The following is a 12,701-nucleotide window of genomic DNA, read 5'->3' as shown; positions in this document are numbered from 1 at the left end:
GGTTGCAGTGTGAACACAAACCGAACAAAGGAGCAACTGCAACAAAGCAAACGAACTGAAGGTGTGAAAACGCCCTGAAACACTGCAACAAAGTTTCAATCACTTTCAGTGACACAAGGCGTCACTTTTAAAGAGCAATACGGATGCGAGCACACACGCACAGGCTCAGAGGCAGATTATCACATTTAATTTACAATTAATGAGCGACTAATGTAGCCAGGATGTCTTCGGACAAAGCATTGATGCGGCGCGACACAGTGTTGTTGGACACCGGGATCATGTCCAACGTTTTTGCTTCTTTCTCCCCAATCATACATTCCACCATCTCTCTGGCAGCTGGCGAGCTCACGTCTTCGGCGATTGTGTGCGGTAGCCCCTTTCTCACTATGCTGTAACCAGATATGAAGCCCGTAGTGCGTCATTTATAGACCAACACATGAATGAGACTGCAGTTGTTTTTGGCTGTTTTGTAGCTCCTCCAATTTGGATATAAAGAATGTAAGGGGCTTTTGACTTGCACTGGCATGCTTGGTGTTCAGGTGGCGACGTAAATAAGAGCTTCAGACTGTTAGCCAGAACCTCACTGCACACCACGCACTGTGGCTTTGGGGAATCTGCGTTGCCAATCCAAGTGAAGCCCAGACACAGATACTTTTCATCATATTTCCTCTTTTTTTCCCAGTCTGATGCTCTCTCGTTTCCTCTTTTTCACCTTGACTCCGCGATGGGCCGATGTGCTCCCGATTTGTCTGTGCTGCACCTCTCCGTTCCCCTCGCCTCCGATTCCTCTCTCTCTCTCTCTGTCCCTCTCCTCTTTTACGACTGATAGCTTCAGATGTCCCACCTGACAGTTTTTAAATTAAAATTACATTTTTTTTTAATATTTAATATTATTACACCATCAGACCGCCATTACACTTTTCCTCTCGCGCACCCCCTAGAGGCAGCTCGCGCACCCCACTTTGGGAATCCCTGTGCTAAGCTAACCGGCTGCCGGTTGTAGCTTCATTTTGAACAATGGTATCTTATCTTCCCTTCTAACTCTCTGCAAGAAGTCAAATAAGTGCGTCTCTCCCAAAATGTCAGACTATTCCTTTTAAATGAAAGCCGCTTTTCCTTTTTATTTGAGTGAAAGTTCAAACTTTCACTCAATGTCACAGACAATGTTTAAGAATGAATACATACAATATGAACAGGCATCGGTAAAGACACAACTAATCCTATTACCAAACGATTGTACTCGTACTACATTGGCATTGTAAAGTCTTTTTTTATTAAACTATCGTCGCAGCATGTTTTAATGTTCCTGTTGACTCGTGAGCATCTCCCTCTGAAGCTCGGCACCAAAAAAGGCAGAAGAAACGTCTGCAGTTAAACACAGAGGAGCTTCTACTTGTGTCCTCCCAGATCAGAGTCTCGCGTAACTAAAACCAAACGTGAGATTTCCCATTCCCCCTCTCCTGACAAGAGCACCGGAGAACCATTCCTGCTCTATTTCATTTTGGGCTCTTGGTTTTCCCCGCTAGTCTTTCTTTCCTAAAGCTTCACGGGAAGACGTTCCGTTTAAAACGGGAGAAATCTGATGCTCGTGTGACACATTTCTGTCTGATATCTCATTAAATCAGCCCCTGTTGTTGTTTTTCCACCTGACTGCTGCTGCTGCTGTTAGTCAGAACCTCCTGCGGCATTCAGAGGCGGTCGGGGCTGTTAACGGTATAATCCCCGAGGTTTACCGCGGGTTATACTATCTATACTTACACCAATATTCATCTGCAAAGAGGCGGAAAATCGGCTAGAAATTTAGTAAAAACTTGACAGCAGGAAATGAGTCGTGAGAAGTTCACAGAGCATACAATTAAGCCCCAGCTGGTCACTGGTAGGAACAGTGGAAGTGTTTAAATTGGAGGAATGACTGATTTGGTGTCTGAGTTTTTGTTCGTGTGTGTGTGTGTGTGTGTGTGTGTGTGTGTGTGTGTGTGTGTGTGTGTGTGTGTGTGTGTGTGTGTGTGTGTGTGTGTGTGTGTGTGTGTGTGTGTGTGTGTGTGTGTGTGTGTGTGTGTGTGTCGGAGGAAGTGAGTAACGCTCTCTGTCGAGGAGGTGGATGTTGCTGTGATTAAACCTTCGCATTCATCTTCTTGTTGTGTTAAAAGAGACAGAAAATGTAAACAGTGAGTCCCGAAGATGATTCAGTTTGTGAAAGTCTCACCAAGTATTGCAAATGTAACTAATAAGGTACCTCTTCTTTTGAGTATTTTACTTCATTTCCTTTCTTTCCCTCGTCAGATAAAGTATTTAATTAATTCATGTGTTTATACCGTATACTGTATATAAGACACAGCCGGAGTCATCGTGACGTCACCAATTGGTTTGTAAACTGCAGTTTTGAAGCCTTGAGTTTGACATTTTGGCCGTCGCCATCTTGGATTTTTGCTGCCACCAGTGAACAGGAAGTGACCATATCTGGATTGAGGAGGAGTGACGTAGAGACTCCATATAGAGACCTGTCAATCACTGTGTAGCCCCGCCCTAAAGCATCCCCTGCTTTATGGTCTGTGTGACTCTAAATGAACCATAATGTACTAAATGAACATCATGCTGTATTGAAGAAGACTTGAAACTAGAGATTGAGACATAAACTCATGTTTACAATGTTTACTGAGGTAATAAATCAAGAGAGAAGTAGAGTCATTTTCTCATAGACTTCTATACAACCAGAGGAGTCGCCCCCTGGTGGACACTAGAGAGAATGCAGCTTTAAGACATGAAGCTTTGACTTCACTTTTCAGAACTGGATGTTGCCTCTTGGTTAACACCAAATGCAATTAGTAGTGTACATCCAAAAACACTGCATGCATTTGAAGATGTAAAGCTGAAACTTGGCTACTCTTCTGGGCGATAAAAAAAGCCGCACATGCGACTTCTAATCACCACTAGGAGGCTGATGAAAATGTTACTCTACCCTCCGTTAAATAAACACGAGCTTCTCTGGGCAGCGTCCAGAAAACGGAGTCATGTAATTGAGTGAAAGCTGGATAAACGCCCCCGAGCACTCAGCGAGTCGTCCCACCAGCACACCCGAAGCAGCAGGCGGCTCCGGAGGGTCCTAATCTGCTCGAGGCCGAGAATAGCCGCTCTGATCTGCTGGAAGCCCTGCCGCTTCATCAGCTTGTCTCGTGGCGTCCTGAGCCGAGCGCTGATGCCCGGCCAACCGCCAGACCTGACGCAACGCTGCCAGAGAGCGAGCGCGAGATGTGACGGGGTGGCACGCGACCAGATAAGGGCGAGAGGGCGAGAGGGCGAGAGGGCGTGAGGGCGTGTCAGGCCTCCTAAGTGGACTCAAAAACTCAGAGTCATCGCTTTAAAGGATGTAGCTGCAGGTTCTCTTAGCAACTGAGCTCCTGGTGCACAGAGGAGAGCGCAGGTGGTTTCTTGCTTTATGTATTTTCAGCTCCTAAACGTTCCACTGTGTTCACCAGCTAGTCTGCTATTAAAAAGAGACATTTTTAATTTTACACAAATATTTTACAGTTAAAACTTGTCTCTAATAGAATCAAAGGCGATAAAGGGATTTTATGTTCATGAATAACACAAATTTAAAATGTTACACAAATAGTTTCTAATCAGATTAAATGAGATGTAAAATGTATCAAAATGTATCAAAAGGCAACTTGGAGCCGCTTTCAAGACTAAAATAGCCGTTTTTTGTCACTAATGGAGCTCATGGTTCTGCTTTTCCTCTACAGCATGTGATCCTATCTGTTTTCTTTTAACCCCTTTAATCCTGGAGCGACTAAGAGAGAAGGAGAGGAAAGCAGCGATGATGAGATTAGAGGCTGAGAAGAGAGTAAAGCTTCTGTTGCTGCTCCGTGCTTCTGAATAAACCTCTTACACAACTCGTCATTTCGCTGTCAAAACTGCAGCACAAATGGATTTTAATGTGATCAATAACAGCGCTTTTTTTTAATACAGTATATCGTCTTTTTTAACCTGTTGAGGAACAAGAGATCTCCTAATAAGTGTGTTGAGTTTATAAAGACGAAATCATTTGAGTAAAAAGCAGGAATGAAAGAACAAAGTCATCAATAAAAACACACGGCGTGCATTTCTATCTCTGCAAAAAGCTTCAGAATAAAGACAAGAACATCACTGCGACTGTCTGAGTTCAAACAGCATGATCAATAAACGCACTCAATAATAGTTACACATTTAAAAACTGGATTTATTGAGAAATACAGAGTTCAGTTATAAAGATGTTGATCTCAACAACTCTTGCCCCGATGACATTTATAAATGTTCATGGTCTCCTGAGGATGAACACGAGTGATTTTATCATCATCATGAGAGCTGAAGCTCACTCGTAACCACGACGATAACATCAGCCTGACCGAACACAAGCAAAGACATCCTGAGGTCGTTGTTTACTTTTAGATGGCGACGTGCGAATACAACAAAGAGCTCATTGGCTCAGTTTAAACTTTAAAGTGTGTAAAAAGAAACATTTCTCTGCAGCTCCGTCGGACAGCAACATGTTCATCTTTTCCTTTGAGGATCTACCATTGATGATGTTGATAATAATAACAATAACAACGTTATAATCTCTGTGACCCAGTTTCAGTGAGGGACGAATGTTTCCACCCTGAAGGCCACAGGCCTCCTCTGCGGTCTAATGACCGTATGAAATATTGATGAGCGGCCTGTTTGAATCCGCTCCAGCTGCCTCCTCAATTACCATCGATCGGTTTTGGGACAGAAAGCCGATGCTGCTCTGTGTCATGTTTTAGAATTCTGTATCTAATCTGCAATATTTGATTTGGACATATCTTCATTTTTCTTTCTGCTTGTTTTGTGTGTCAATAAATAATTTACTCACTTTCCATCTTGGAAAGCTAAACTTCATAAATGAGGCTGGAATAGAGATCGTGAATAATTGATTGATGCATTAACGTACAAAGAAGTGAATGAAACGTCCTTCACAAGTTCCTCAGATTCAAAAGTGATGTTTTCAAATTGCTTCTTAAAAAGCAGCAGATCCTCACATTCAATAAATATCAGATGTTTTACTGTTTTAGTTCAATGCCGGTCAGTCGGTTGTTACACAACTGTTAACAGGATTACCGTGACATTTTGTGCAAACATTCACCGTCCCCTGAGGATGAACCCTACTGACTTTGGTGATCCTCTGATGTTCCCTCTAGCGCCACCATGAGGTTGAATTTTGTAGTTTGTAGTGAAATATCTTTAAAAATATTGGATGTATTGGCATCAAATTTGGTACGACCATTCATGTTCCCCAGAGGATGAACTTTGATAACTTTGGTGATCCCTGAACTTTCGCTCTCATTGTTTTTAAACAAGAATCCCAAACATCACAGACTCTTGATTAGTTGAGCATCTCGACTGTTTTATGATTTTGTCAATCAACCAAACTATTGAAATAAACGTAAATATTATTGAAGCGTTACTAAATATTTAAAATGGCCTGATCGCAAAGTGTATTTTCTCCATCATATGAGGGGCAGAAGAGACAACATTACCTCCAAATTAAAGTTTGTTTTATGCGATTTATGTCAGACAAATATGATGAAAAATGGAGGAACACAAAATAAAATAAAATGTTCAGACAGTGCTGATGAAATGAAGTGGACTGTTGAATTAAAGGACAGTTTGACATCCATTGAGCTTTAAGAGACATTATTCTGTCCCTGGGAACCAGCCTCATTAAAACCCAACACCACCTTCTTCACCACCGACGTTCCTGCCACTCAGTTTGGATGCCGGCCAATCGTCTTCGTCGCTGAGGTGTGGGGGTCGCCCACTGAGCAGGACAACAATGGCGGGTGAGTCAGCGTGGCTCTGCTCGTCTTCGTTTAATGGACGAACGACCCGGTTGGCAGCGGTCCAACCATCTCAAACTGGGCACTCAGCAGTGGGCACACTGGGGACCATTATGGGCTCTGGGAGAAGAGGGTCGATTGTGTTGGTTTGAGGGGAACACACGGGGAAAACCTGGAAAAGACACAGTGGGGCAATTTTACAAACGAATCTCTCAAAATACACAGAAACTATCAGATAACAAATCTAATTCGACAACAAAACATCCAAAACTAATACAAGATGTCTGTGTGATGAAGACATTAAGATAAGGAAACAAAGCTTCATGTGTTTCTTTAAAGTATTTTATATTATTCAATTTAACTTCTGGTTCTTTCAGCATATTTTGATTTGAATCATTTAGCTTTGATCACATCTTATTTACATAATCATTCAAAGTTTGTATCTGTGTTATTCATTTAAATGTACTTTTATCCTTATCAAAGGTTGAAATGAACTCAGTAGATTTACTGAAGTACACGTCCTAAGTACAACTTTGACATCCTTGTACTTTTACTTGAGTATTTCTATTTTCTGCCACGTAATACTTCTCCGCTAGAATTCAATGTTTTATACTTTTTACTGCACTGCATTTATTTGAAAGCTGTAGTTACTTTTCAGATTAATAATACAAAACATAATCAATCAATAAATTGTGATTATTACGGATAAAGATGAAAGTTTATTGATCCTCTGGATAAATTTGATGACTTTCGAATCGACAAAATCCAAACGTTATTTAAAAAATGTGTTACGGATCAATACGCTTCCTGATTCACCGAACGTTAACACTTCATCCTAACAAGTCCACTGAATTCCCCAGAGATATATATATATATATATAGAGATATATAAATATATCTATATATATATATATATATATATATATATATATATATCTATATATATATATATATAGAGATATATATATATATATATCTCTATATATATATATATATATAGAGATATATATATCTCTATATATATATATATATATATATATATATATATATATATATATATATATGTATATATATATATATATATATATATATATATATATATATATATATATATATATATATATATATATATGTATATATAGAGATATATAGATATATATCTCTATATATTAGTGCTGGGCAAGTTAACGCGTTAATTTCGCGTTAACGCATTCATTAATTAACGCCGACAATTATTTTATCGCGCGTTAATGCATTTTTAAAATTTATTATAATTGTATTTATTTTTTTAACTGAAAGACAAGAGACAACACATCTACATAACAACAAGAGGATGACAAGAACAGTGGGATAAAACAGTGGGATAAACGCATTTAAACGCACAGATCGGGAGCGAAGGATTTTGAAAGTTAGCGGAAACATTAACGTGAGACAACATCCGGTTTCTTCAGACGAACATCCGGTTTTCAGAATAAGATGCCAACAAAGTATGAATTATATTCACATTAAGTATGAAACATGCTGCCTGCATCTCGTGAACCAAATGTTATTGCACTTTTGTTCATCCAGCAGTACTTTTAAAAATCCATGCGATTAATCGCGATTAAATATTTTTATCGTTTATATATCATGTAAATATCATGTTTTTGATATTTAATATATTGTTATTTTATTGTTAAAATGGCGTTTTATTTGAGGAAGAGTGCATTGTGACTCGTTTAGAACTGAAAACTCAACATTTAGGACTCGGGACTTGAGTACAAAGACGTGAGACTCACTTGTGACTTGCAGAACTGTGACTTGGTCACCGCTGCAGTGTGTAGTGAAAGAGTGTGTATCGTAAGAAGATAAGCACCACATTAACCCACTGCAACATCAAAGTAAGTGACACACTAATGCATCAACAAATAAACTTCAGCAATATTATATAAATGATTCAGACATTCGTCATAATTTGTGCTTTTACTTTTTGTTCTTTCCGTACAATGTGATGCAGATACTTTTGAGTAAAGTTTTGACTTTAACTTGTAGCAGAGTATTTCTACACTGTAGTATTGCTCCTTTTACTTCAATAAGATGAGAGTACTTCTTCCACCACTTGAGGTCTCTCCTCCTGATTATGGAAACCCAGAACAACAGTTTCTCTTCTTTTGATGTGGACAATAATCAGCAGACGTCTACATTGTTGAGATGTGCATCTGCAGACAGGAAGCGTCTGAGTGCGTGGCGCTGCGCTGCTGGTCTTTGTGTCTCTGGCTGCCCGGTGGTGGATGTGTGTTATGGTGCAGATTTCTCGGAGGCTTTTGTTCTGCCTCGCTCTGACGTCACCGACCCGTCAGCCGAGGCTTTGTTGCAGTTTCTGCAGCTCTGAAAAAGGCTCCAGTGTTCTGCACAGACCACAGAAAGAGAGGATTTAAAGAAGATGGTTTCAAAGTTGATGACCAACACCCTCTTCTTCTCACTTTAAATCACACGTTTTTATTTTTTCTCTGTAGACATTTCATGTCGCACCTTATGATGTTTTTCCAGCTGTTTTCATGTTTTGGGGAGAATTAAGCTCAATGAAGTACTGACTTGGTACGTTGCAATTGACAAATGGTCCAGGCGTGCGGGATGAATTGACAAACATTTTGAGAGGTTTCAGTGACACAAATACAGTTTCCACATGCACATGAAATGTAGTGATTTAAATGCTGTTAACACTTAAAGAGCACAAAAGTCTGCTTTGTGTTCGTCAATGAGTGAACTCACTGTACACGAAGGAGCTGAAGGAAAAGTACTGCGGCCTTCAATATCTAATCTAAGCAAAGTGTAACTGTGGAGCCTGTTCTCTGCCTGCAGACACAGATATGAGAGCAGATATGCTGCATGAACGCCGGCCGTTATCGCCAATCGCAGTCATGCAGAGGTGACTGTGAGGGAGTCAGAGCAAAGGTGACATCACCGTCTGAAGGGAAATACATCAGGACACTTATGAGATGATTTTTCATGCTTAAAATCAATCTTCTTATTGCTGGTTCAACGTAAGAATTTAGTTTTTCCTGCTGCGCTGAAAATGCAACTTCAACCATCAGTTCCTGCCGAACGCCGGCGTCCCGATGAGACGATTCCACAACATCTCTGTGTGATGTTTCACAGAGTGGGCGTGGTTCGTCCCAGATAAAAGAACTTTGAGTTGTTGTGTATCATGAAGCACCAAGTATCTATTTGTAGCAGTAACACATGTTAATAATGACAATAAACTTTAAATGTGCAGCACAAAGTGCCGAACATGGGCAAATCAAGATCAAGACATTTCTAAACAACAATGAGAAAAAATAAATAAAGTTTCTAAACAAACAAAATAAATAGAACAGAATAGAATAGAATGCATCACAATGAATGAAGAAAACAAAAGAGTGAAATGAACAAATACATATCTGATCTGGGAAAAATAAAAAATTCAGCTTTGACGAACTCCGTTTTACAACATGTTCAATTTAACTCACCGTCCGTTTATAGGGGAATATAAAAACCTGACGGGCTTTCTGATTGGCTGCTGGTGATGTCACATGTTTCAACGCTTGTCATTGAGGAAGTTAAGAGTCATAAAGAGGCGATATGAGACAAGGACCCGGTGACCTGTTGGCTCAGAGTTAATCGCTGCCTGCAGGACTTCACTGACAGTCACAGTTCAACCTTGTGATAAGAAAACAGGACGACGACGGCGAACAGGAGAACAGACTCGAGTTGAGCTCATAATTACTGAAACAGTTTTTATTATAAAGTACTTGCATTCACAAAACACCTTACCTTGAAAACGAGTCATAAACCAGCTGAAATATACGTATCTTAAAGAAACTAAAATGTAAACTACAGAAGGCCTCAGATTGTCTTTATTTTGTACGCTTAGTGATCCGGTTGCTTAAATATACTTTAAAAAAACATTTGTGGATCTCTTACTTTCTCTGAATGCTTCACTTGTTTGATGATGCTGATGTACCTGCATGCTCTTTGCACTTATTGTGAGTCACTTTGGATCAAATGATCGCCTCCATAAATGTCATGTAGAAGTCAGCATGGACTGATTTTGAGTTGGACATTTGGGGGCAGATCAACAAGCTGTAAACAGAAAGTATGATCATCTTCTGAAGTGAATCGTGTTGTGTACATGTGTAGCTGCTACAGAGCACCATTATCATTCATTTGGATGAATGTCAGCTCAATGTTTCCCTGTATTCTCTCTCTTTCTGCTCTGTTTCTGGTCTCCGCCACCTCCTGAGGACGATATCCGTCTCTTTCGCTGCTGAATGCTCCACTGTGTTCACCAGCTAGTCTCTCACTGTGTCTCTTCCTCTTTGATGCTGAACAAGAAGTGTAAAGTCCTCTTTTGAGAGCTTTTTTTTTGCTGCTGGAAACAAAGCGACTTTGATTCAGGAGGAAGAGCAGTTTGTCCATTACAGTCGCAGCGTTGGCAGCTTCCCGATGTCATCGCGCCAAAGTATTTTTAAACCAGACAACAAACCCGGACAGCACGTTGCATGACAGCTGGGTAGAAGAGGTGAATGAGAGGCCAAAGAGGATTGACCCCTGTATTACATACAAGTAGTGAATATAAAAACATGGATGGTTGAACATCTGAACGTTTATCAGAAGGACCTGTCTCTGCTCGGGGACTTTGTCTTCATGCTTCATTTCACCCTGGAGTGTAATTTGGTCCAACCAGTGAGAAACAACCTTGAATCTGATTCGTAGCCGTTCCAACATCGCGGCTGTCCCAGCTGAGACACCAGTTAAAACCAGATCTATATTTTCCTCCGACTACGTGCAGCACACACACGAGTCACTGTGTCATGGGATGCATTGAGGAGCATCCAGAGCATTGTGCTTCTCTAAGAAAATGGGAAACGTGAGGACGAGTCTGCGCTGACGGATGAACTGCATTCAGAGACAGCTGACATCTGGCTAACAATAGAAACCAAAGAAGAAGAACTTCATCTCGAAAGGATGGAAAAAATGACACCGACGCTCACAGAACGACAAAGAACAGATAACAACATTTGTGCATTTTCAAATATTAAAGGCAGCTGAAAGCATCACGTCATGACCTCTTTATCTGGTCAAATCAACAACGTCTGCCTTAAGCAAGCAAAACGTTTGGTATTTTTGTTTTCACACTTTTTAACTGTTCCTTTAACTTGAGCTAAAGCGTCATACGTTGTTTTGAACTGATCTTCGTGAAGTTTTAATAAGGCCAAATTTTGTTGATCAATTATTTGTAAACCTGTGATCTTTGATCGATGAACCCTCTACTTTTCTTTACTGTTTGATTGTTTCTAATCCAGAAATCTAGTCTTGCTAAACAGTACAACTAAATATGAACAACAAATCTATTAAGATTGTGCTTTTCTTAATAAAGTTACACGGTTATTGACGTTGAAACAGATAAATAGAGTAAGATAACCAGAGAAGGGGTCCACAGTGATGCTGTCGTTAGACACAGGAATCGGGTCATTGATGTATGAAAGTAATGATCAATAAACATTATGTCAGGTTCAGGTTCTTTCATTGGTACCCGTCGGTAGACTTGCTTTGCAACAGAAGGCGAGGCATCCGTCATCACTCATTACAATCAACACAGACAACAAGACAAACACGATGAAAGCACACAAGGCTACAAATCAGTCGATCAATCAATAGAATGAATAAGTACACAAACGTTGCTTGTGTAGCATCTGTGCACTGTTGCTGTCATTTGTTCACCTGAGTGATGGCTGCTGGAACAAAGCTGTTTCTACACCGCTTGGTTCTGCACCGTGGGACTGCAGACCTCCGTCTAAAGGAAGAAGCTGAAGCTCCCTGTGCAGCGGGTCATACACCAAAGCATTGGACAGAACCAAGTTATTGCCTGACGGTGGCACGAGATTAAAAGTCGGAAGATGGCTTGATGTCTTTAAGATTCATCGTATGGGAATCATGAATGTCTGGACCAAATTCCATGCCCATCGCTCCAACAGTGGTTGAGATGTTGAGGCGGTGCTACAGGAACAGCACCCTGGCATGTGTTTGTGTGGGTCCGCGGGGGTGCAGCCTTCGTATCTTGCTTTGTGATTAGTGTTCGCGGTGAGAAGAAGGCGGGGCACATTCCTGCTGCAGAGTGTTTGTCCTCAGATGTGTGAGACGTGCAGCGAGGAAGGACAGACGCCAAGTCACAGGTTGAACTTTGGCCAAACAGGCAACACTGCAGCAGCTCTGCAGCAGCATCCAGGAAGCAGCACAGACGTTTCGCTCCGTCAGCTCTCCATGCGGTGAGATCATGGATCAATACCCATCAAGTTTACAGCTGGCAAACCAATAAATATGATTTAAAAGCCAGAAGTCCCAGCCTCATGATGATAATATTCAATATTCACTTTCCTTTTAGCTCTGGTTTTGGTCTCCACCCCCCAAAGAATGTTTATTTTGCTAAATGCTGCTAATTTTGCTGCTAAATTTCCCCACTGTGGGACTAACAAAGGAACGTTTCTTCTTCTTCTTCTTCTTAAATGCTTCTTCGCTTTCTTCCCCAGCTAGCCTCTAACTGACTGCTCTTCAGTGCTGAGCGGGTGAAATACAGGAAGTGTGCCGTAAAACCAAAACCAAGAGCTGAACGAGCCTCTTTACAGCCGCTTCTTTGTGGACCTTTCTAGACCTTTTCATTCCACCTCCGTCCACTCGTGTCTCTTGTTCTGTTTCCTACGTTTACGCCTGTCGACTGCTGACGGAAAGGTCATTAAGTTGCATTCAAGGTGCAGAAGCTGTGCAGGAGTTTGTGGCGTTTTTCTATAAACAGATTTCATTCTTCATTCATTCTTTTTTAGAGCAGCGGATGAATCGTTAGCCAAAAAG

The sequence above is a fragment of the Melanostigma gelatinosum genome, assembly GCF_949748355.1.
Source record: "Melanostigma gelatinosum genome assembly, chromosome: 16".
Taxonomy (NCBI): domain Eukaryota; kingdom Metazoa; phylum Chordata; class Actinopteri; order Perciformes; family Zoarcidae; genus Melanostigma; species Melanostigma gelatinosum.
This window is presented reverse-complemented; position numbering follows the sequence as displayed.